Consider the following 23649-nt stretch of genomic DNA (forward strand, 5'->3'; position numbering starts at 1 on the left):
TAATTGATTCACAGTTCGGCATGACTAGAGAGGCCTCAGGAAATGTACAATCATGGTAGAAGGGAAAGCAAGCATGTCCTTCTTCACATGGCAATATTGAGGAGAAGAATGTGTGCCCAGTGAAGGATGAAGCCCCTGATAAAACCATCAGATCTTGTAATAACTCACTCACTATCATGAGAATGGGGTGGAAGAACCACCCCTGTGATTCAAGTATTTCCACCTGGTCCCTCCTACGGCACATGGCAATTATGGGAACTACAATTCAAGATGAGATTTGGGTGCGGACACAGCCAAACCATATAAATGCCAAATGCTGGTGAGAACACACAAAAAAAAAAAAAAAAAAGAAAAGAAAAAAAAAGAAAAGAAAAAGAAAAAAAAAAACGACAACAAAAAAATGGAATTACCATACATTGCTGGAGGTTAAAATGCTAGAGTCATTCTGGAAAATAGTTTGGTGGTTTCTTTAAAACTACACATACATTTACCATGTGACCCAGAATCACTCTCCTGGACCCTTATTTCAGAGAAATGAAAACTTATCTACACAAAGCTGATACATAATTGTTCCTAGCAGCTTTATTTTTAATAGCCCAACACTGGAAACAAACAAAATGTCCTACAATAGGTGAGAGGTTAAGCAAACTGTAGTACTTTCATACTATGAAATACTACTCAGCAATGGAAAGGAACGAACACCACTGATAATGCAACAACTTTGATGAATTTAAAGGAAATTGTGCTGAGTGAAAAAAAAATGTCAAAAGGTCACATACTGTATGATTCCATTTATTTATTTTTATTTTTATTTTTTTAAATTTTTTATTGCATTTTAGGTTTGGGGGGTACATGTGCAGAACATGCAAGATAGTTGCATAGGTACACACATGGCAGTGTGTTTTGCTTCCTTTCTCCCCTTCACCCACATTTGGCATTTCTCCCCAGGCTATCCCTCCCTACCTCCCCCTCCCACTGGCCCTCCCCTTTTCCCCCCAATAGACCCCAGTGTTTAGTACTCCCCTCCCTGTGTCCATGTGTTCTCATTTTTCATCACCCGCCTATGAGTGAGAATATGCAGTGTTTCATTTTCTGTTCTCGTGTCAGTTTGCTGAGAATGATGTTCTCCAGATTCATCCATGTCCCTACAAACGACACAAACTCATCGTTTCTGATTGCTGCATAATATTCCATAGTGTATATGTGCCACATTTTCCCAATCCAGTCTATCATCGATGGGCATTTGGGTTGATTCCAGGTCTTTGCTATTGTAAACAGTGCTGCAGTGAACATTCGTGTACATGTGTCCTTATAGTAGAACGATTTATAGTCCTTTGGATATATACCCAGTAATGGGATTGCTGGGTCAAATGGAATTTCTATTTCTAAGGCCTTCAGGAATCGCCACACTGTCTTCCACAATGGTTGAACTAATTTACACTCCCACCAACAGTGTAAAAGTGTTCCTTTTTCTCCACATCCTCTCCAGCATCTGTTGTCTCCAGATTTTTTAATGATCGCCATTCTAACTGGCGTGAGATGGTATCTCAATGTGGTTTTGATTTGCATCTCTCTAATGACCAGTGACGACGAGCATTTTTTCATATGATTGTTGGCCTCATATATGTCTTCTTTCATAAAGTGTCTGTTCATATCCTTTGCCCAATTTTGAATGGGCTTGTTTGTTTTTTTTCCTGTAAATCTGTTTGAGTTCTTTGTAAATTCTGGAAATCAGCCCTTTGTCAGATGGGTCAACTGCAAAAATTTTTTCCCATTCTGTTGGTTGCCGATTCACTCTAGTGACGGTTTCTTTTGCCGTGCAGAAGCTGTGGAGTTTGATTAGGTCCCATTTGTCTATTTTGGCCTTTGTTGCCAATGCTTTTGGTGTTTTGTTCATGAAGTCCTTGCCTACTCCTATGTCCTGAATGGTTTTGCCTAGATTTCCTTCTAGGGTTTTTATGGTGCCAGGTCTTATGTTTAAGTCTTTAATCCATCTGGAGTTAATTTTGGTGTAAGGTGTCAGGAAGGGGTCCAGTTTCTGCTTTCTGCATATGGCTAGCCAGTTTTCCCAACACCATTTGTTGAACAGGGAATCCTTTCCCCATTGCTTGTTTTTGTCGGGTTTATCAAAGATTGTATGCTTGTAGATATGTTGTGTTGCCTCCGATGCCTCTGTTCTGTTCCATTGGTCTATGTCTCTGTTTTGGTACCAGTACCAAGCTGTTTTGATTACTGTAGCCTTGTAGTATAGTTTGAAATCCGGTAGTGTGATGCCCCCCGCTGTGCTCTTTTTGCTTAGAATTGACTTGGCTATGTGGGCTCTCTTTTGGTTCCATATGAAGTTCATGGTGGTTTTCTCCAGTTCTGTGAAGAAAGTAAATGGTAGCTTGATGGGTATAGCATTGATTCTGTAAATTACTTTGGGCAGTATAGCCATTTTTACGATATTAATTCTTCCTAACCATGAACATGGAATGTTTCTCCATCTGTTTGTGTCCTCTCTGATTTCGTTGAGCAGTGGTTTGTAGTTCTCCTTGAAGAGGTCCCTTACGTTCCTTGTGAGTTGTATTCCAAGGTATTTTATTCTTTTTGTAGCAATTGTGAATGGCAGTTTGTTCTTGATTTGGCTCTCTTTAAGTCTGTTATTGGTGTATAGGAATGCTTGTGATTTTTGCACATTGATTTTATATCCTGAGACTTTGCTGAAGTTGCTGATCAGTTTCAGAAGTTTTTGAGCTGAGGCGATGGGGTCTTCTAGGTATACTATCATGTCGTCTGCAAATAGAGACAATTTGGCTTCCACCTTTCCTATTTGAATACCCTTTATTTCTTTTTCTTGCCTGATTGCTCTGGCTAGAACTTCCAGAACTATATTGAATAGGAGTGGTGAAAGAGGGCATCCTTGTCTAGTGCTGGATTTCAAAGGGAATGCTTCCAGTTTTTGCCCATTCAGTATGATATTGGCTGTTGGTTTGTCATAAATAGCTTTTATTACTTTGAGATACGTTCCACCAATACCGAGTTTATTGAGGGTTTTTAGCATAAAGGGCTGTTGAATTTTGTCAAATGCCTTCTCTGCGTCAATTGAGATAATCATGTGGTTTTTGTTTTTGGTTCTGTTTATGTGGTGAATTACATTTATAGACTTGCGTATGTTGAAGCAGCCTTGCATCCCCGGGAGGAATCCTACTTGATCATGATGAATAAGTTTTTTGATTTGCTGTTGCAATCGGCTTGCCAATATTTTGTTGAAGATTTTTGCATCTATGTTCATCATGGATATTGGCCTGAAGTTTTCTTTTCTTGTTGGGTCTCTGCCGGGTTTTGGTATCAGGATGATATTGGTCTCAGAATGATTTGGGAAGGATTCCTTCTTTTTGGATTATTTGGAATAGTTTCAGAAGGAATGGTACCAGCTCCTCTTTGTGTGTCTGGTAGAATTTGGCTGTGAACCCGTCTGGACCTGGGCTTTTTTGTGTGGTAGGCTCTTAATTGCTGCCTCGACTTCTGGCCTTGTTACTGGTCTATTCATAGTTTCAGCTTCCTCCTGGTTTAGGCTTGAGAGGACACAGGAGTCAGGAATTTATCCATTTCTTCCAGGTTTACTAGTTTATGTGCATAGAGTTGTTTGTAATATTCTCTGATGATGGTTTGAATTTCTGTGGAATCTGTGGTGATTTCCCCTTTATCATTTTTTATTGCATCTATTTGGTTGTTCTCTCTTTTCTTTTTAATCAATCTGGCTAGTGGTCTGTCTATTTTGTTGATCTTTTCAAAAAAACAGCTCTTGGATTTATTGATTTTTTGGAGGGCTTTTCGTGTCTCAATCTCCTTCAGTTCAGCTCTGATCTTAGTTATTTCTTGTCTTCTGCTGGGTTTTGAGTTTTGTTGATCTTGCTCCTCTAGCTCTTTCAATTTTGATGATAGTGTGTCAATTTTGGATCTCTTCATTCTTCTCATATGGGTACTTATTGCTATATACTTTCCTCTAGAGACTGCTTTAAATGTGTCCCAGAGATTCTGGCATGTTGTGTCTTCGTTCTCATTGGTTTCGAAGAACTTCTTTATTTCTGCCTTCATTTCATTGTTTATCCAGTCAACATTCAAGAGCCAGTTGTTCAGTTTCCATGAAGCTGTGTGATTCTGGGTTGGTTTCTGAATTCTGAGTTCTAACTTGATTGCACTATGGTCTGAGAGGCTGTTTGTTATGATTTCAGTTGTTTTGCATTTGCTGAGGAGTGCTTTACTTCCAGTTATGTGGTCAATTTTAGAGTAGGTGTGATGTGGTGCTGAAAAGAATGTATATCCTGTGGATTTGGGGTGGAGAGTTCTGTAAATGTCTATCAGGTTTGCTTGCTCCAGGTCTGAGTTCAAGCCCTGGATATCCTTGTTGATTTTCTGTCTGGTTGATCTGTCTAATATTGACAGTGGAGTGTTAAAGTCTCCCACTATTATTGTGTGGGAGTTTAAGTCTCTTTGTAGGTCATTAAGAACTTGCCTTATGTATCTGGGTGCTCCTGTATTGGGTCCATATATGTTTAGGATCGTTAGCTCTTCTTGTTGTATCAATCCTTTTACCATTATGTAATGGCCTTCTTTGTCTCTTTTGATCTTTGTTGCTTTAAAGTCTATTTTATCGGAGATGAGAATTGCAACTCCTGCTTTTTTTTTGCTCTCCATTTGCTTGGTAAATCTTCCTCCATCCCTTTATTTTGAGCCTTTGTGTATCCTTGCATGTGAGATGGGTTTCCTGGATACAGCACCCTGATGGGTTTTGGCTTTTTATCCAGTTTGCCAGTTGGTGTCTTTTGATTGGTGCATTTAGTCCATTTACATTTAGGGTTAATATTGTTATGTGTGAATTTGATACTGCCATTTCGATGGTAGCTGGCTGTTTTGCCTGTTAGTTGTTGTAGATTCTTCATTTTGTTGATGCTCTTTAACTTTTAGTGTGATTTTGGAATGGCTGGTACTGGTTGTTCCTTTCTGTGTGTAGTGCCTCTTTTCGGAGCTCTTGTAAAGCAGGCCTGGTGGTGACAAAATCTCTGAGTACTTGCTTGTTCGCAAAGGATTTTATTTTTCCTTCACTTCTGAAGCTCAGTTTGGCTGGATATGAAATTCTGGGTTGAAAGTTCTTTTCTTTAAGGATGTTGAATATTGGCCCCCACTCTCTTCTGGCTTTTAGAGTTTCTGCCGAGAGATCTGCTGTGAGTCTGATGGGCTTCCCTTTGTGGGTGACCCAACCTTTCTCTCTGGCTGCCCTTAGTATTTTCTCCTTTATTTCAACCTTGTTGAATCTGACGATTATGTGCCTTGGGGTTGCTCTTTTTGCGGAATATCTTTGTGGTGTTCTCTGTATTTCCTGCAATTGAGTGTTGGCCTGTCTTGCTAGGTGGGGGAAATTTTTCTGGATAATGTCCTGAAGAGTATTTTCCAGCTTGGATTCATTCTCTTCGTCACATTCTGGTACGCCTATCAAACGTACATTAGGTCTCTTCACATAGTCCCACATTTCTTGGAGACTTTGTTCATTCCTTTTTGCACTTTTTTCTCTGATCTTGGTTTCTTGTTTTATTTCATTGAGCTGATCTTTGACTTCTGATATTCTTTCTTCTGCTTGGTCAATTCGGCTATTGAAACTTGTGCATGCTTCGTGAAGTTCTCGTATTGTGTTTTTCAGCTCCTTTAATTCATTTATATTCCTCTCTAAGTTAACCATTCTTGTTATCATTTCCTCGAATCTTTTTTCATATCTTTTTTCAAGGTTCTTAGTTTCTTTGCATTGATTTAAAACATGTTCTTTTAGCTCACAAAAGTTTCTCATTATCCACCTTCTGAAGTCTAATTCCGTCATTTCGTCACAGTCATTCTCCATCCAGCTTTGTTCCCTTGCTGGTGAGGAGTTTTGGTTCTTTCTAGGAGGCGAGGTGTTCTGGTTTCGGGTGTTTTCCTCCTTTTTGCGCTGGTTTCTTCCCATCTTTGTGGATTTATCCACCTGTCGTCTGTGTAGTTGCTGACTTTTCCATTGGGTCTCAGAGTGGACACTCAGATTGTTGATGAGGAAGTATTTTTGTTACTTGGTTTTCCTTCTACCAGTCTAGCCCCTTCACTGTACGACTGCTGAGGTCCACTCCAGGCCCTGCTTGTCTGGGGTGCACCTATAGCAGCTGCAGAACAGTAAGGGATGCTACCAGTTTCTATTTCTGCTATCTTTGTCCCAGAATGATGCCTGCCAAATGTCAGTCTTCTGGATATAGAGGGGTCAGGGAGCTGCTTGAGGAGACAGTCTGTACTTTATAGGAGCTCAAGTGCTGAGCTGTGAGCTCTGTTGTTCATTCAGGGCTGTTAGGCTGCTATGTTTAATTCTGCTGCAACAGAACTCATAAAAAAACCCTTTTTTTCTCAGATGCTCTGTCTGGTGGGGGGGTTGGGACTTTCCTTGTGAGTGTCCGCCACGCTGTCCTGCCCAGCTAGGAGGCAGTCTAGTCACTATTTGCCTGCCAGGGCTCCGCCCTGCTGGTGTGAGTTTCGCCCTGTTGCTGCAGGCTCTGCCCTTCTGCTGCAGTCTCCGCCCTGCTGCCATGGGCTACACCCTGCGGTGGAGTCTCTCTGTTGTAGCGGGTTGCCTCATCAACGGCAGGCTGTGTCAGCAATGGGCATGTACCTCAGTAGGGGCAGTTTGCCTCAGTAATGGCAGACGCCCCATCCCCCACGGAGCTGCGGCCTCAGGGAACCCCTCCATGGGGAGCGTTTGGAATCACTGTTTTGTTTGTCCCACTGCACTATCCCAAACGCTGTGACCCTGGAATCTCCTGGGCTGGCTCACTGCCCAAGTCCCGTTCAGTCTCAAGTTCAGCCCTCCCAAGTCTCAGGTTGCCAGCCCAACAGGGCACCCGGATGAGCGTGCTTTGTGGGGAGCGCTGTGGAGTGTCGCCACAGCATGGGCCGATGCCGCACCGGCCGCCGGCTGCGCCAGCCAAAACCTCTGCCTGGCGTCTCACATCTCCTCTTTACCTAGGAATTTCCCTGTTCTGTGGGAAACAAAGATCCGTCTGGAAATGTGGCCCTGACTCACCCCCTCTGCACATTGACCGCGAGCTTCAATCCTGGGTTGTTCTCACAGCGCCATCTTGAGTCCTCCGTCGATTCTATTTATTAACGTTCTAGGAACGACAAAATTATAAAGATGGAGAACAGATTACTGATTGTCAAGGAGGAGGAATGGGGGCCCATGGGGTGGGTATAACTATAAAATGGTAGTAGGGTGGAGTTCTTTGTGGTGATGGAACACTTCTGCATCTTGATTATAGTGGTGGTAACATGGATGTACATGTGTGATAAAATAATATGGAACTTTAAAAAAAAATTACATATGGGTTTGCCCCAACAAAAATATTGTTCAGTCTTGCTATTCTTGGACTTATTTTTATGTGAAAAAAGGTGCCATTTGTATGTAGTTGGCTGTTACTTGCTTGCTTTTGTTCATTATGTTTCTAAGGTGTACCTAAGCTATTGCATGCTGCTGTGGTTTATTGATATTCCATGTTAGCTAATATTCCATTTAATGACTGTCACTCAAGTTATTTCCTTGTTCTCCTGTTGATGGACATTTGTATTAAATCTAGCTTTTTGCTGTTTTGAAAAAATATCAATGTTTGTGCATATCTTCTGGGAAAGTATGCAAGAGTTTCTCTGGATGTCCATGTCTGTACTGGTATAACTAAATACCTGAGACTGGGTAATTTATAACTAATAGAAATTTATCTCTCATCATTTTGAGGCTGGGAAGTCCAAGATCAAGATACAGAAAGTTCCGTGTCTTGTGAAGCCTAGTCTCCGCTTCTAAGAGTGTTGCCTCCTCTGGAGGGAATAAATGATGTGTCCTCAACATGGCAGAAGAGCAGAGGGCCAAGGGCACTCCCTTCAACGTGGAGCCCTTTTATAAGTATGCTATTCCCATTTGTGAGGGTGGAACCCTCATGACTTAATCACCATTCCCAAGGCCATCTCTCTCTATACTGTTGTATTGGGGATTCAGTTTTAATATAAATTTTGGAAGGGACACTGTCATTCAAGCCATAGAACTAGAGAATATACATAGGAGTGATTTGCTCAGATGGAGGTTATGAGAGCGTTCAGCTTCATAAGTTAAGGTTAAACTGTTCCAAGTGGTATATCAATTTCTACCCCCACTATCAGTTTAATTTGCATTTTCCTAATTAAAGATGAGGTTGCTCATCTTTTGCTACATCCATTCACCCTTCATGTTTTTCTTCTCTGTGATGTGCCTGCCAGATCTGCTGCTTTTTTTTTTTCTATTGTGTTGTCTTTTTATGACTGATATATAATATTTTTTATATAATCTCAATACTGGTTTTTCATCAAATTTGTCTCACATATTGGTTTGTGTTTTTTCCTTCTTTGTTGTACCTTTTGATGAATGCAAGCTCTTCATGTTACAGTTGCAAATTTATCAACTTCACTTTCCTTTTATGGTTAATACTTTTATGCCTTAAGAACTTCTCTTCCATTTTAAGATCAGAAAGATGTTTTTCTATATTTCTTCTAAAAGTTTAAAACTTTTACAACGAAATCTTTAATTCCTCTGGAATTAATCTTTGGGTGTGGTTCCTCCCTAACTTTTGGCTTAGTTATTTCATACTTATGAGAACCCTGTTATCTTTTAATAGCCAAGTGGATGAGAAAGTCAAGGAAGAAAACCCTCATCCATGACAAGATGTGGAAAGCTGGCTAATTCCTCCTTAGGTAGCCTTGAAGTAAATTTTGGTAAAATGACCTAGCTTTCCCTTGCTGTTGCCAAGGCATTTGCTTTAGAAATTTTGCAAATGTTTGAGTGTCACATGTTAAAAAGTAAAACAAACAAAAAGCAATGAATCCCCTCTCACATTTGAGCTATGACTCAGATCGTTTAAATAAGCTATTTATTGAGGGGGAAAAAAAGCATACATTTAAAATACCTGTTTGTGTAGTATTCAGACTATGAGTTCTGCTTATGAAGAGGCAGTACAGTTTATTGGAAATATCACTGGACAGGAAGTCGAAAGACCTGTGTTTAAGCCTTGATCTGTCATCACCTGGTTGAGCAACCTCTTTGTATGAGTTAGGATTATGTGCAATGGCCTGTAACAAGAACCCTTCTACAGTGGCTTAACCCAATAGTATTTACTTTTTCTCATATAACAGCCCAGGAGCAGGCAAGCCAGGCCCAGTGCAATGGCTCCTGCTTTCAGTTTAGGCTGCCTTCACAGCATGTGGCTTTTGTCTTCATGTTTGTGACGTCATGACTGCAAGAGATAGTTCTTCCTCCAGCTTTGCGTCAGAATTGCAGGCATGATGAAGAGGAAGGGCAAAGAACAAAAAGTGAATGGCAGAGACCTTTGAAAGCACTTTTCCAGGAGCCCTGCCTGGTAATTTCGGTTTGCATCTTCAGAACCAAAATTGCTCTAGTTGCCTGTTATTCTTAGCTGAATTTTAATATGGCCAATTATTGCCCTGGACAAAATCAAGATTCTGCCAGTTGTCATTGGATACGCAACTGGCAGTGCCTGCCCCACTGTCTAAGCTTCCAGTGGGGATGCCTGCCCACTGCTGACAGGGTTGTTTGCATGACAAAATAGAAGATCAAATGTAAAAGTGCTTCATAAACTGTCAAATGTATTTAATAAGCAGAGTGGAAATATTCTGAACTATTTTCTCAAAGTGGAAATCCAATGTTAATAGAAAATTTAGGCTGGATGTGGTGGTTCATGCTTATAATCTCAGCACTTTGAGAGACTGAGGTGGTAGGATCACTTGTGGTCAGGAGTTTGAGACCAGCCTGGGCAACATGGTGAGCCCTCATCTCTATAAAAAAATTAAAAGTTAGCCAGGCACATTGGGGCATGCCTGTAGTCCCAGCTATTCTGGAGGCTGAGGCAGGACGATTGCCTGAGCCCAGAAGTTTGAGGTTACACTGAACTGTGATTGCTCTACTGCACTCCAGCCTGAGTGATAGAGTGAAACTCTGTCTTCCTCCTCTCCCTCGGCAAAAAATAAGAAAAAAAAAAAAAAAGAAAAAGTCCAACTAAATGTAGAGCCTTGGGTCATTAATATCTTTTGAACTTCCCCTCACTCTCTTTTGGACATCTGCAGATAACCTGAGGACCAGGGTTTTTATAGATACACGTCCTTAAATATCAGTCTTTAGATTATTGTCAAGCATTGTTGTGGTGAACATTTGTTGATCCCCTTCCCCCTTTCTCTTTCCTCTAAGCACCCCCAATGTCTATGTGATTTTTGTTTGGATTGACCCTGCTTTTACCTCCAGGGATAAGCCTTGGCTAGTGTAAGCCATTTGACATATGAGATCCCGAAATACAGTGGCGAGTCGGCAATGGGCCATCAGAATGACCTCAGAACTTTCACTGGGACTGCCATGATGCTGACACTACCATCTTGGATGATAGACATGTGATCTTGAACTGCTACAGCCATTTCTATTTCACCAGAGGGGAGCAGTCTGAGGGTGAAGCCACTTCACAAAGAATACCTGTATCAAGAGAATTGCTAGATCAAATGATACAACAAACTTCTGGTTTCCCAAAACAAATCTTACTTCTGTTTTTTTCCCCAGCTCAATGAACCAAATATTTCCTTATTTTGTTATTTATATTTATAAGTGAGTCGGAGCTGGGTTTTCTGTTACTTGTAACCAAAAGATTTTTAAGTGATAGTTTCTATATGTATATTCCATGAAAAATTATATATATATTACATTATTTTAACATATTATTCTTTTAAGTTATATATTTAAATAATTTATGTATTTAAATAATGTATTTAATATATGCATATATGTATATATTAATATTTAAGTGAGTTTATTCTGAAGTTCATATCCTTCCTGAATTAAGGCCTTAAGACCTGAATGTTACTAAGCATGCCTGTTTCTCCCTGTAATAAATTGCCTGCAGAGCATCTGTCCAGAGGAGTTGACAGTGAGATGCTCAGAGCTGATTCCTGCTCTTTGGGGACTGTGCCTGCTACCCCTGGGTTACAAGACTCATTCTTGAGTACTTTCAACCAAAGACCAATTAGGCTGACACATGTCAGTGTTCTTGTAGGTGTGTTTCCTGTTTCCTGTTTGCGAAGGCAACTACAAAAGAAATAAAAGTGACAGTCTCACCAAAACTTGTACAGAGCTGTCAAATGTTCAAGGACAATATTCACTAACTCTGAGTGATCTCAGTTGCAGGGCGTCTGAACTCCTGGTGTTAAAATCTGTTGTGATACTGAGGAAGGCCTCGCGATCCCAGGCACTGAGTGACTGCATAGGTGAGTTAGTTTTTTAGTCTCTTGAAAGGGTTAAATTGTGTAAATTATGATTCAAAATGCAAAGATGCATCCTAGGTAGGTTTCTATGTGCTTGTATATTTGCATTTGCTAAGTAGAAAAATAAGCTTCGTCATGGGGTAGCCATTTCCATTTTTAACTCTTAATGAATGTGTATGTTACTGAAAAGAAAGCCATGCGCCCATTTTAGTTTAAAAAAATTCCTGTTCTGTTTTCTGGTGACTCTGATTAAATGGAAACTTTATTTAAGTATAAGAGATTTAGTAAAACAAAACAAAACAGGATATATGGTGATGAAGTAAAAACCTGGCTTGTTGATCCCTGGAGAAAAGGTAATATATACCCCTCCTTGCTGTCCAAATGGGCTCATTTAGTATAGAAAATTGAAGAGGATATTATGCAGCAAGTAGACGGTATGTTTTCTAATTTAAAAAAGATTCTTTTGAAATTTTATTATAGTATAATTAAGGCAGCAGCACCAGCAATAGTAAATTTCCTGTTAGAATAGGAACATTATTACTTTCCTAATTCGTTGATATGAGTCTCAAAAGCCATCTCATTGAACAGTTAGGAAATTGGCTTTTCAGGAAGGGAAATCTACTGAATTTCTTGGAAACTTTTCAAAATAAGCTAATGGCCCCAGACAAGAGCTAGTGAAGAATTGCAGGCAAAGTCATATGGCTTAGACATCAGTAATATGTTTTGTGCCTGTTTGGAAAAAAGGCAAGAATATTAATCTGATATTTACTTAGTCAAACAGTTGTGTATGAGGAACAAATGGAGAAAATAAACGGGGCAGGGCAGATAAGTTGATATCAAATGAAACTTGAATTCACTTAGCTCTTTTCATTCCACTTTCCCCCATTAAGTCTCTATAGTTTAATTCATTGCTAGCTGAGCAACATGGCTCACCTAGATGTGATAAAAAGGTGAAAGTGAATTTTTTTCTTTTTGAGGCAGAGTTTCACTCTTATCTCCCAGGCTAGAGTGCAATGGCACGATCTCGGCTCACTGCAACCTCTATCTCCCAAGTTCAAGCGATTCTTCTGCCTCAGCCTCCTGAGTAACTGGGATTAAAGGCACCTGCCACCATGCCCAGCTAATTTTTGTATTTTTTAATAGAGATGGAATTTCGCCATGTAGGCCAGGCTTGTCTCGAACTCCTGACCTCAGGCGATCTGCCCACCTCAGCCTCCCAAAGTGCTCGGATTATAGGTATAAGCCACCACATCTGGCCAAGTGAAAATGTTTTATTCTAAATTTGGTAGGCCAGTCCTTCTAAGGAGTCCTATAGAAGAGTAATAAAATAGTTGAAGTCGTGTTCCATAAAATCTAATGTTTTTTCCCTCTTGGTGTTGAGAACTAAGTCTCAACCCTATTGCATTTCTCCTGGAGGCCAGGATAGAGTTGTGCATTGTAACTAGTAATGATCAGGCAGTCTAGGAAGCTCCTTCTTCTTGAGATAATTTGGTTGAACTGTTTATGGATATCACCACCCTAGACATGGCAGTAGCCATTGCTTTAGTTCCTTGGCTCTTTCTGACATCAAGCTAAAGCATAATAGGAAAATGTGTGTTTTTGCCTAAAGACAGTACAGCTTGAGTAGGATTTAAGATAAGAACACTTCCCATTGGCATGGAGGTGTAGTGAATCAGTATGACGCCGTTAGCTCCTAGTCATTTCTGTTCTTCCTGCAGCTCCTGGGTCCATCTCTGTGTTTATTGTCTCAGGGGCAAGTAATTCCTTGCTAGAGTGAGCTGCAAATAAGCGAGACTTCATTTCTCATTCACATGGAGCAAAGGGAGACATGGAGCAGCATCTGCCAGACCCAAGTGAGGATGATATGGATGAGAAATAGACAGAAAAGCTCTTGGGGCCATGAAGAAGTCATTCTCTGCTTGACTACAGTGGGCTCGAGAGAGCAGTGGGCAAGGCAGGGAAGAGGATGACCTCTTCAATAGGTGTTAAACTTCCTAACAGGGCCTTTCCATAAGAATGGCCTGACTTAGCAAATATTGCCCAAATTTTCTGGGCTTTTTGGGATTTTGTTCAAGAATTTCAGACACTTTAGTAAAAATTGTCTAGTGGTAGAATAGAAGTCCAGATAACCATAGATGGGAAGAATACATGTAAAGAAATTATTTGAAAGCAAGATATATGAATAGACTCTAGAATTGCAATTATTACTGATTTCCCATGGGTTGGATATCTCTCTTTAGCCCCCTTAAGCCTGGATTGTTTTGTCTGGGTCCCCAAGAAATCTCTATTCTTACCAAGACTCCATGTGACTAGTTTCTCAGTTATAGGATGTTACATGGAATTTCATTTTTTCTGTGGTTTTCTAAGCTAAGGACTTCGTTGATCCTCTTCTTAAAAGAATGAATGCTGTTTTAGTTTTTTAGTCTGGGGGCTCATTATTCTGTATTTTCAATGTCCCACAAATCTACCCCCCATCAAAAAAACGCTGATTTTTGTCAACAGGACACTTTTCATTTAGAAATAATATGGAGAGAGATTATCTCAGAGACTGAGAGCATGAGACGCCAAATATTCAGAGGATAATTAAAGTATGCTTCCAGATATTTTCAAATATAGCCACAGAGACAAATACTGATCAGTTGAGTAATTGATTCTCTGCCGACTATTTTCCATCCAGTCATGTTCTTAATGCCAAAACAGCTAATAAATTCGGTGAAAACAAAAACAAAAACAGACTGCTTTTGTATGTAGAAAAAAATAGAAAGAGAGTAGTTTACTTCCCAGCAACTTTGCAACAAATTTTTAGTGTCATATAGACATAAGATAATGGTGTTTACTGGAGATGAATGATGATTTCAATTAATAAACACATGTTGATTAAGTACCTACTAACTGAGCCCTCGGCATGAATTATGTGGTATAATATGGACTTACATATTTGGTAACAGATTATGTTTCTAGAAACATAATTCATTTATTCATTCAATAAATATATATTGAGCACTTGCTATGTGACAGGCACTGTGTTAGATGGTGGGGATATTAATAGGGACAGGAAGTCATGCAGCTGAGAAGAATGGGGTTGGGAGCAATGTTCATCAAAGAATCACACAAATAAATTTTACAAATGTGTTAAGTACCATGATAGAAAACAACAACAGCAAAAACAAGGAACCACAAGACTATAAAATGCAGGCATCACACCTAGTTTCAGCGGGGATCAGGGAAGGCTTCCCTGCAGAAACCTGGGGAGATAGGCAGAAGAATGGCCATGGCAGAGGTTCCAAGGCAGGGAAAAGAGCATGGAGCTTACTAAGAACTGAGCCAGAGGTAGTGTTGCTGGAGAGCAAGGTGGGCATCCTATGGGGGGAAGCTAGAGAGGTGGCAGGAGCCAGATCATGAAAGACTTAGTAGAGAATGAATGAATGAACCAACATGAATAATTTATTACACTATGGTCTTCTGTAAAAATAAAAGGAGTTTGCAATTGTATAATGACTCTGCTGATAGGGAGAAGATATTCATTTACTCACCCAGCCAATATTTTCAAGACAAAATCCTTGTTCCCATGGATGTTAAATTCTAGTGAAACGGGCAGATAACATGCCAATAGGCAAATATATCGGTTTTATACTAAGCTTTTGCTTAAAAGTAAGTAATATGTGTCCTTAGATGGAATTTAAAAATGATTTCAAATATAAATTGCATTGTATGCAAATGTGGTTTTTCTTCTGTTTAGTCAAATTAAGGCATATGCTCTAGAAGTCCTAAGAAGACGCTCAGGACAGGTGTCCTTCATAGTACCCAGTTCACAGGCAGACTTTGAAGAAATTTCAAGAGAGGAAAATGAGAGAAACCGGGCTATGTAGTAGTTTGTTTTTGTTTCTGAGACAACAGTGATCCCATTTTCCTCCCTGTACTTTGTTCTGGATTGGTGAGGGGAGGAGGAAGGGACCAAGAGGAAGACTTAAATGAAACTCATCGAGTCTTAACACTAATGGAGAAGGGTCTGAGAGGGAGAGCATTTCAGAGTCTTTCTATTTCTTTGGTTTTATTTTCTTTGTTTTTGAAATGGGATCTCACTCTGTTGCCCGGACTGGAGTACAAGAGTGCAATGTTGGCTCACTGAAGTCTCAGCCTCCTGGGTTCAAGTGATCCTCCTGCCTCAGCCTTCCTTGTAGTGGAGTCTACAAGTGTGCACTACCACGCCCAGCTAATTTTTTCATTTTTTATGGAGTCAGAGCATCTCACTGTGTTGCCCAGGCTAGTCTAGAACTCATTACCTTAAGCAATTCTTCTGTGTTGGCCTCCCAAAGTGTTGGAGTTACAGACATGAGTCACCACATCTGGCCTCTTTCTATTTCTTCTTACAAAAAGATCTTATTATATATTTAATATGCTTTATGCACTTTGCACATTTCGTGTCTCTAGAAAAGGTTCACATCTTAGAATCAATATACACATTTAAGGAGAGGGATTTCTTTATCATATTCTCAAAAGCTGTTTATTTCATATTGCTTCTTAAAGTCATCAGTGACTTACAACACAGAAAACAATACATGCCTGGAATCTTATTTTAGGTTTTCAACTGTGCCTGTTTTTTATGAAGGTCTGCTGGAAGACTTTCTGATGCAATGTTTGCATGGCTACATAGAGAGTATTACTGACATCAGTGGAATTACACTAGGGCACCAGTGAACATTACCTTCCGGTCTTGTTTGCAAAAGTCAGAGGGTTTGATATAAGTAGTTCATTATATCAAAGGGAGGCATAATAATGATCAGTTCGGGAACCTCCTTGTTTCTGACTTTTCTACTGTATGAATCAAAGTGATTATTTCTGTGTATGTTATTTTAATCTGTTTAGGCTGCTATAACAAAATACCATAAACTGGGTGGCTTATAAACAACAGAAATTTATTTCCCACAGTTCTTGAGGCTGGGAAGCCCAAGATCAAAGTGCTGGCAGATTCAGTGTCTGTTGAGGTCCTATTTCCTAGTTCATAGATGGTGACTTCTTGCTGTATCCTCCCGTGGTAGAAGGGGAAAATGAATACTCTGGGGTCTCTTTCATAAGGACACTAAATCCGCATTCATGTCCTAATCACCTGCCTCAAACTCCACCTTCTAGTATAATCACATTGGGGGTTAGAACTTCAACGTACGAATTTGGGGAGGGAGGCAGACACAAATATTCAGACCACAGCATATGCCAACAATCTCAGAACTGGGAGGAATGATGGGCATGTTGTTAGGCTGATCCTTTAGTACAAGGTTTTCTCAACATAGCACTATGTCATGTTGAATCAGATAATTCTTTTGCAAGGGACTTTCTTGCACATTATAGGATGTATTGCAGTATCCTGGTACTAGTAGCAGATGCCCCAGCCATGACAACCATCTGTAGGCATTGCCAAATGTCTCCTGGGAAGGGCAAACATCACTCTCAGGTGAGAACCCTGCTTTAGTGTATCCTTATCAGTGATTCACCCTGCTCTGTTTTAGCCTTGTATTGTAGTTGTATCTCAAATGTGTGCAATTCTAAATGCGTAGCTTTCAGTTTTACAGGATGCTATCTTTACAGTTCTGTAATTCTCACATCCAAATTAAAGATGACATTATAAAACCAGAATTATAAGATGAAATAATTAGATATTTACTCAGCCAAGTATGTGAAATTCTAATGTGATAATATTTTTTTTTTGGGAGTTACACATTTTGAGAGCCTTGTTTTATTTGCTAAACCTTAGAAAATTTTACCCTCAAAGTTTAAAACTTAGTGGTTCAACTGTTTCTTAAGAAGATACGTTTATGAGCGTCTTCATGTCACAAAGACTCCACTTCAGTCAGCTGCAAGAATTAAGAGCCTTTTGGTGCCTTGGCACCAAACTTAAATTAGACTTAAATGAGGTACATTTAATGAAATCAATTCTAGTTTTATAGGAAGCTGAGAACAACAGAGAGAAAAAGTGCTGCTCTCGTGTCCTTTGGTGGTGGTGTTTGACATCTTAGTGTAATTTATTATAATAGTATACTAGTTTAATGTTCCCTCATAATCTGCGGTTTAATCAAAGTTTCTGAAAATGGGAAGAATATGTTCTATCTGTCACTGCAAAGCTAAGAAATGGTATTTCAAAATCACTTAAATCATAAATGATTAGATCTTCTGAAGTGGTATTTTACTAAGCTATGGTGCAGGGGAAAGCTTGAAATTGCAAAAATGTACTTAGACATGTGAATAATATATGACACCCTTAAAAAGATCATTTTTACATAAAATTCCTTCTTCTTTGTATTTTTCATTTTAATAGATATTTATTTTATTAGGTGGTTTTATGAAAGCGAAATTCCTTTTTACTGTTATTGTTTACCTCACTTAAAAGCTTCCTGCCTTCCTTAAAGTGTCACATATAGTTCAAATGAAGCCAATATTATTTGTAAAAGAGAGCTTCTTTTGTGTCATGATCATGTTTAGAAGTACTGAAGACTTTTGATTATTAGGCCAGGCACAGTGGCTCAAGCCTGTAATCCCAGCACTTTGGGAGGCTGAGGTGGGCAGATCATGAGGTCAGGAGTTCTAGACCAGCCTGGCCAACATGGTGAAATCCCATCTCTACTAAAAATACAAAGAAAAATTAGCTGAGCATGTTGGTGCATGCCTGTAATCCTAGCTACTTGGGAGGTTGTGGCAGGAGAATCATTTGGACCTGGGAGGTGGAGGTTGCAGTCAGCCAAGATCACGCCACTGCACTCTAGCCTGAGCAATAGAGTTAGACCCCATCTCAAAAAAAGAAAAAGAAAAAAGCCTTCTGATCATCTCAAAAATAAAGTTCTACCTTCTTTTCATGACATTTGAGGCCCTCTAGTAACAGGCTGCAATCAATCTTTTCATATTTACCTTCATTACCTCCCTTTGCCCTGTCCCCATGTCATATTTCAGCCATAATGAATGAAGTGGCCCAGGTCATCCTTGCACTTTTCGGCCTCCATAGCCCTTCTCATGTTGTGATTTCCACCCCTCAAATTCCAATCCACTCTTAAGAATCATTTATTTCACAAGACATTCTCAAATTTTCTTAGTTGGAATTAAAACTCTCTCTTTCTTTGTATAATGCTTTGAAAGCACTAGACTAGTGCTTTTCAAAGTATCTGTGGAAGAACTAGATTTTAAAAAAACTTTCCAATTCATCACAAGCCAATAGGTATCCTTCTGCCTGTGACTAGTACTTAGAATCTACCACAGGAAACTCACCATGCAAGTTTGGCAATCTCCAAACCATTCTATATCCCATTCAATGAGATGAGTTCACTTGATCATACATTTGGAAGCTGCAGCAATGTCCAGTTGGTATAAAAGTTTATTGACAATTACTTGTAATATCTGTATTTGCCTTACTGAAGTCTGATAAGACTGGTCTGTAGACCGCACTTAAAGTAGTGCTGTCTTAGACTATAAGCTCCATGAGGACAGAACCTAGGGCTGCTTGTTTTAATTATCATAATCCTAGGACCTGGCATTGACTGTCACATAACAGCACATTGATTACATGCAGAGGTTCTGTAGGTAGCAGTTTCTGCCTCCGAAGTTGCTTGGACCAGATCTTGGTCACTTTTTAACACCTATAAGATCATCATACTTTACTTATAACAGAAAATAAGAATAAATGGGACTATCAGGCTGATTTATTTTTAAAATACATATTCTTTAATATAAAATCTACTAAAAGAAAACAGAATTTTAGCCTCCTGGGGCTGGTATGACCTCTTTTTAAATAAATATCATTGATCAATAATTTAATTTTCCTTCACTAGATAGTTCTAAAAATTCACTTCAAGTTCACTTAAGTAAAATAAAGGAAGCTTAAAAGAAATCTGTAACAGCCTTTTAAATAACAAGACTATATGAGAGAAATGTGTTCCTTGTAGAAGGGAACCCCTGTAAAAAACAAAATTATATTTAAAACAAAAACAGCTTTCTATTATACAGCTCAAGGAGATACACTGAATCTTGAACAGTCTAAGACTGTATTTCTGAAAATGAGAATCACATGGAGTTAGTTTAGCATCTACCAATGTAATTTCTATTGGGTGGAGTAACATTTCTCAAAATTTAAAATGTAAGATTCTTAATAAATTACTTGACAATGCTATTTGAACATAACATCTCTAACTTTCAGTAGTTCCAGAATGTCTTCTGAAGCCGTAGGAAACTGCAGTTGAATGTTCACAGTTTTCACTGGAGGTTTCATTATATTAATGTTAATAGCCAAGAAAAACAAGGACGTTTACTATATGTTTTTCCCACCCTTAGCCACTTACTTTTCCATGGAACATTTGTTATTTCTGGGAAACATATGGCATATGCCCAGAACCATAATTAGTAACAGTTTGATGTTATAGGACTTCAAAACTTACTATTTTCTAGCTTCATTAGATCAGTGGCTCCTCTGAAATATAAAAGCAACAAATACAGATCCTAAGAGTACATTCTAGGGTCAGCATTTTTCTCATTTACTAACTGGAGTATTTGCTTGTTTTGATGGGGGGGTGTTCAAATAGCTCTTCCCCAGAGCCAGAAGGAGGCACTGCTCTAAGAACTTTATATATATCAACCTATTTAATCATTGCAGTAACCAGTGAGGAAAAAAGAGGCACAAAGACATTAATTTGCCCAAAGTCATTTAAATGGGAAATTGTGTGGTCATAATTCTTCTTAGGGAGTCTGGCTCCAGGGTCTATGTTATAACATTCATACACAGTATCTTTTACACAATACTGCTCCACTAAAGAGATGAAAGCTTCCAGAATTCCATTGGTCAAATCCTATTGAAAAGGTTATTTTCTTGCAGACTATTTTTGGCTAATGCTTACTCAGTAGCTGGGAAATGCAGAATGACTGGGGAATGCTGGGTAACAAGGAATGCTGGATAAATGGGGGAATGCTGGGTAATTGGGAATGCTGGGTAACTAGGAATGCTGGATAATAGGGGAATACTGAATAATTGGGAATTCTGGGTAACCAGGAATGCTGGATAATAGGGGAATGCTGGGTAATTGGGATTTCTGGGTAGTCAGAGAATGCTGGGTAACTGGGGGTGGGAGTAGAGGGACAAGAAGTCATTAGTTAGCAGCTCATCCTAAGCACACTTCTAGCAGTTGTAAACCAGAGGGTTGTCATTAATACAGAATCTGGGACTGCTGCAATATTGGTGATCCTCACATAAGATCCTTCAAATCAGTATTATCTTTGAATCAGAAGAATATATTTATAGATGCATATTACTTCAAATCTTTAACTGCATTTAAAATTCAGTTTTCTAGCACTTGCTGAATATACTTATACAATAGCAGAGAGGAGACATTTTAAGGAAAGCATGTTGCTTATTTATGAATTCATTTATTTTTTACTTAAGACCTGAAGACTTTGTAGGGGTGTGGGTTAGCAGAGAGAACCTTTAGTCTTTCCAACAGGAAATTTACCACTGAGCTCTGATACATATCCTAGCCAGGAAACACTTTTGCTTTGTGCGGAAGTCATCCATTGCTGAGGCTGATTATACAAAGAAGGCAAAACGTCTCATCAATGTAAAAATGTAGTTTGTCCCATCTTGTGTTACTAATGCAGTTATTAAGGACTGAAGATGCAACATTGCTTAGTGACATGCATAATAGTATTTACTATTATTCTATTTGAGCAGAAGCAGCAATAGTACTATGTCTTGTAAATGTCCTGGTGACATTTTACTTTCCTTCTCATTTAACATTACTTGGATCCATTGCCATGGTATTAAGCAAAATGCTTAGTCTGTGGTAGGTAGAGTGGCTTTACATACACTCCCTTAAGTACAGAGATCAGCCCTATAAGCTGGCATTAGCCCAATATAAAACCAAAAGGAAATTAGTCTGCAGGTAAGAAAAAGTAGTAAAGGATTCCTACAACTGTCATGGTCTACATAGGGCTTCTAATTTTCACTACCAGCAAGTATATCATAGTGGTGATGTCCTGTGAGATGCAGGAACTTGCTATACTGTTCAGGATATTTGTTTTGCTGTCTCTAATCTTTCAGGCAGCAACTAGTGTTCATAATATTATGCAGCCATCAAAAATGATGAATTCGTGTCCTTTGTAGGGACATGGATTAACTTGGAAACCATCATTCTCAGCAAACTGACACAAGAACAGAAAATCAAACATCACATTTTCTCACTCATAGGTGGGTGTTGAACAATGAGAACACAGGGAGAGGAGCATCAGACACTGGGGTCTGTTGGGGGTGAAAAAGAGGAGGGACAGTGGGGGGTGGGGAGTTGGGGAGAGATAGCATGGGGAGAAATGCCAGCAAATCACACTGCCATGTGTGTGCCTATGCAACAATCTTGTATGTTCTTCACATATACCACAAAACCTAAAATGCAATAAAAAATTAATAATAAAAAAGCAAACATAATCCCTATTTCCTCCTAATGAAAAGACAGCACTCTCAGTAATAACAGTGCTAGCACTCCCTTGTCATTTACACTTTACCCTGTGTATTGGAGAACAAGTTGATGTCTCCGAGAATTCAATCTGGGTGGACCTCTATCCAGTCTTTGCTTTCTTCTCCAAAAAAGAAGAGCAGCTGTACATCTGTGAATTCGAGCATTCCTCTACTACTTTCCCTTTTTCTGTCTCCACAGTCATCCTAGCTTGATCTCTTAATTCCTGGTATTCTAACTTGACTTCTGCTTGGGGAAGAGCAAGAAATTCCAGAGGTTAGGACCATCTACCTAGAAAGACTGTCTCCAAAGGAGTTGAAAAATTGTGAGAGGAAAGAGAGGCCGAACTTCTCTCGTAAAAACAACAGAGAAAGAATCAGTTCACCACTGCAACAGGGGCAGCCATTCATCCTGGACGGAGAGATGTTCCATTTGTGATTGTCACCCGGTGATTGATGTCTTTTCAATTCCAGAACATGTGGAGATGCTTTAGGGATTTGAATCAGTGAGCACATTGTTTAGTTCTTTGTCCTTCCCAGGAAGGGGTCCTGAATATGGACATCTTCCTCATGCCATATCAGTTTTTGGTGCCTTCTGTGTCCTTGGTTTTGCTTTTGCTTTGTTGTGTCTTAGAATCATTAATTAATTATGGACCCAGTTCCTTCTGCGCATTTGCTAATTGGATGTTTTGAAAAATTGCTCCATGCTGGCTTCAATAATGAGGAGAGAATTAAAAGGCTAAGAAGTGCTGGGAAAGATAGGCAGACCACAATGGTTGTGGAAATCTAGTAAAAACCACTGGAGTTATTCACCCAGCAACCAGGGGACACGGAGCACAGAGCAGAGCACTTAGAAAAAAATATAATGAAGTGATGAAAGAGACAGGGTCAGTGAGGGTGCCTGTTTTTTAGAAGAACATTTGCAAGGAGGAAAATCCTGTGTGAAGGGTGCATTGGCTGGATAGCGTGAGCTAGCTGCTGCCTCCTATTGAGGAGAGGAGTTCCCTGAATGGGAAGAGGGGCCAGGACTTTGGAGTCCAGCGTCCTGACATCTGTGTCTGGACTCTGCCATTTACTGGCTGTGGGATGTGGAACAAATGACTTTACTCTGATCATCCAGTTCTTCATCTGTGAAATGAAAAATAATAGTGGGTACTTGTGTCATGGCGTTGTGGGAAGGAATAAGTGAGATCAAGTTGGTCAGAGTGTCTAGACTACTTCCCGGCACACAGCAAACTCTCAGTACTGGCTTGTCATTATTATTATGCAGTTGTCAATTTAATGATGTAATAATAAAATAATAACATAGGTAACATGCTTAGCCTGGCATAGCTCAGAATTTAAAATACTTTGTAGGAGAATTATTGTTTCCATTTATTTCTCTCCTTTCTCTTTCTGGTCAGTTTATTTTTCCCCCTTCCCCCTCTCCCTCCTCTTCTACTTAGGAAGAGGAGAGGAGTTAAAAATTGGATAAGAGGCTGGGCACAGTGACTCGTGCCTGTATTCCCAGTGCTTTAGGAGGCTAAGGCAAGAGGATCACTTGGGCCCAAGAATTCGAGACCAACCTAAGCAACATAGTAAGACCTCGTCTCTACAAAAAATTGTTTAAATATTAGCTGGGTGTGGTGGGTGCACCTGTAGTCCTCACTGTTCAGGAGGCTGAGGCAGGAGGATCACTTGATCCCAGGAGTTGGAGGTTAGAGTGAGCTGATTGTACCACTGAACTCCAGCCTAGGCAACAGAGGGAGACCCTGTCTCAGAAAAAAGCAAAAATTGATTAAGGAAAGTACAGCTGTTCATGTGGGGACTTTTGGTTGTTGGGATATAGCAGAAATGTGGGAAAT

At 39.6% G+C, this 23649-nt stretch overlaps 1 protein-coding gene across 15 annotated transcripts in view; it reads left to right on the top strand.

The window, feature by feature from the left end:
* The window catches only part of NCALD (neurocalcin delta), a 471461-nt gene that overhangs the window by 242936 nt on the left and 204876 nt on the right, over nucleotides 1–23649 (top strand). For 9 of the 15 annotated variants that reach the window (XM_078353439.1, XM_078353438.1, XM_078353437.1 and 6 more), the window contains one exon: nucleotides 11249–11334. The exons of the other annotated variants lie outside the window; for them this stretch is intronic. The gene's annotated coding sequence lies outside the window, so the exon portion shown is untranslated. The remainder of the gene's footprint in view (nucleotides 1–11248; nucleotides 11335–23649) is intronic. 15 annotated transcript variants of the gene reach the window in all.

Source organism: Callithrix jacchus, chromosome 16, assembly GCF_049354715.1.
Source record: "Callithrix jacchus isolate 240 chromosome 16, calJac240_pri, whole genome shotgun sequence".
Taxonomy (NCBI): domain Eukaryota; kingdom Metazoa; phylum Chordata; class Mammalia; order Primates; family Cebidae; genus Callithrix; species Callithrix jacchus.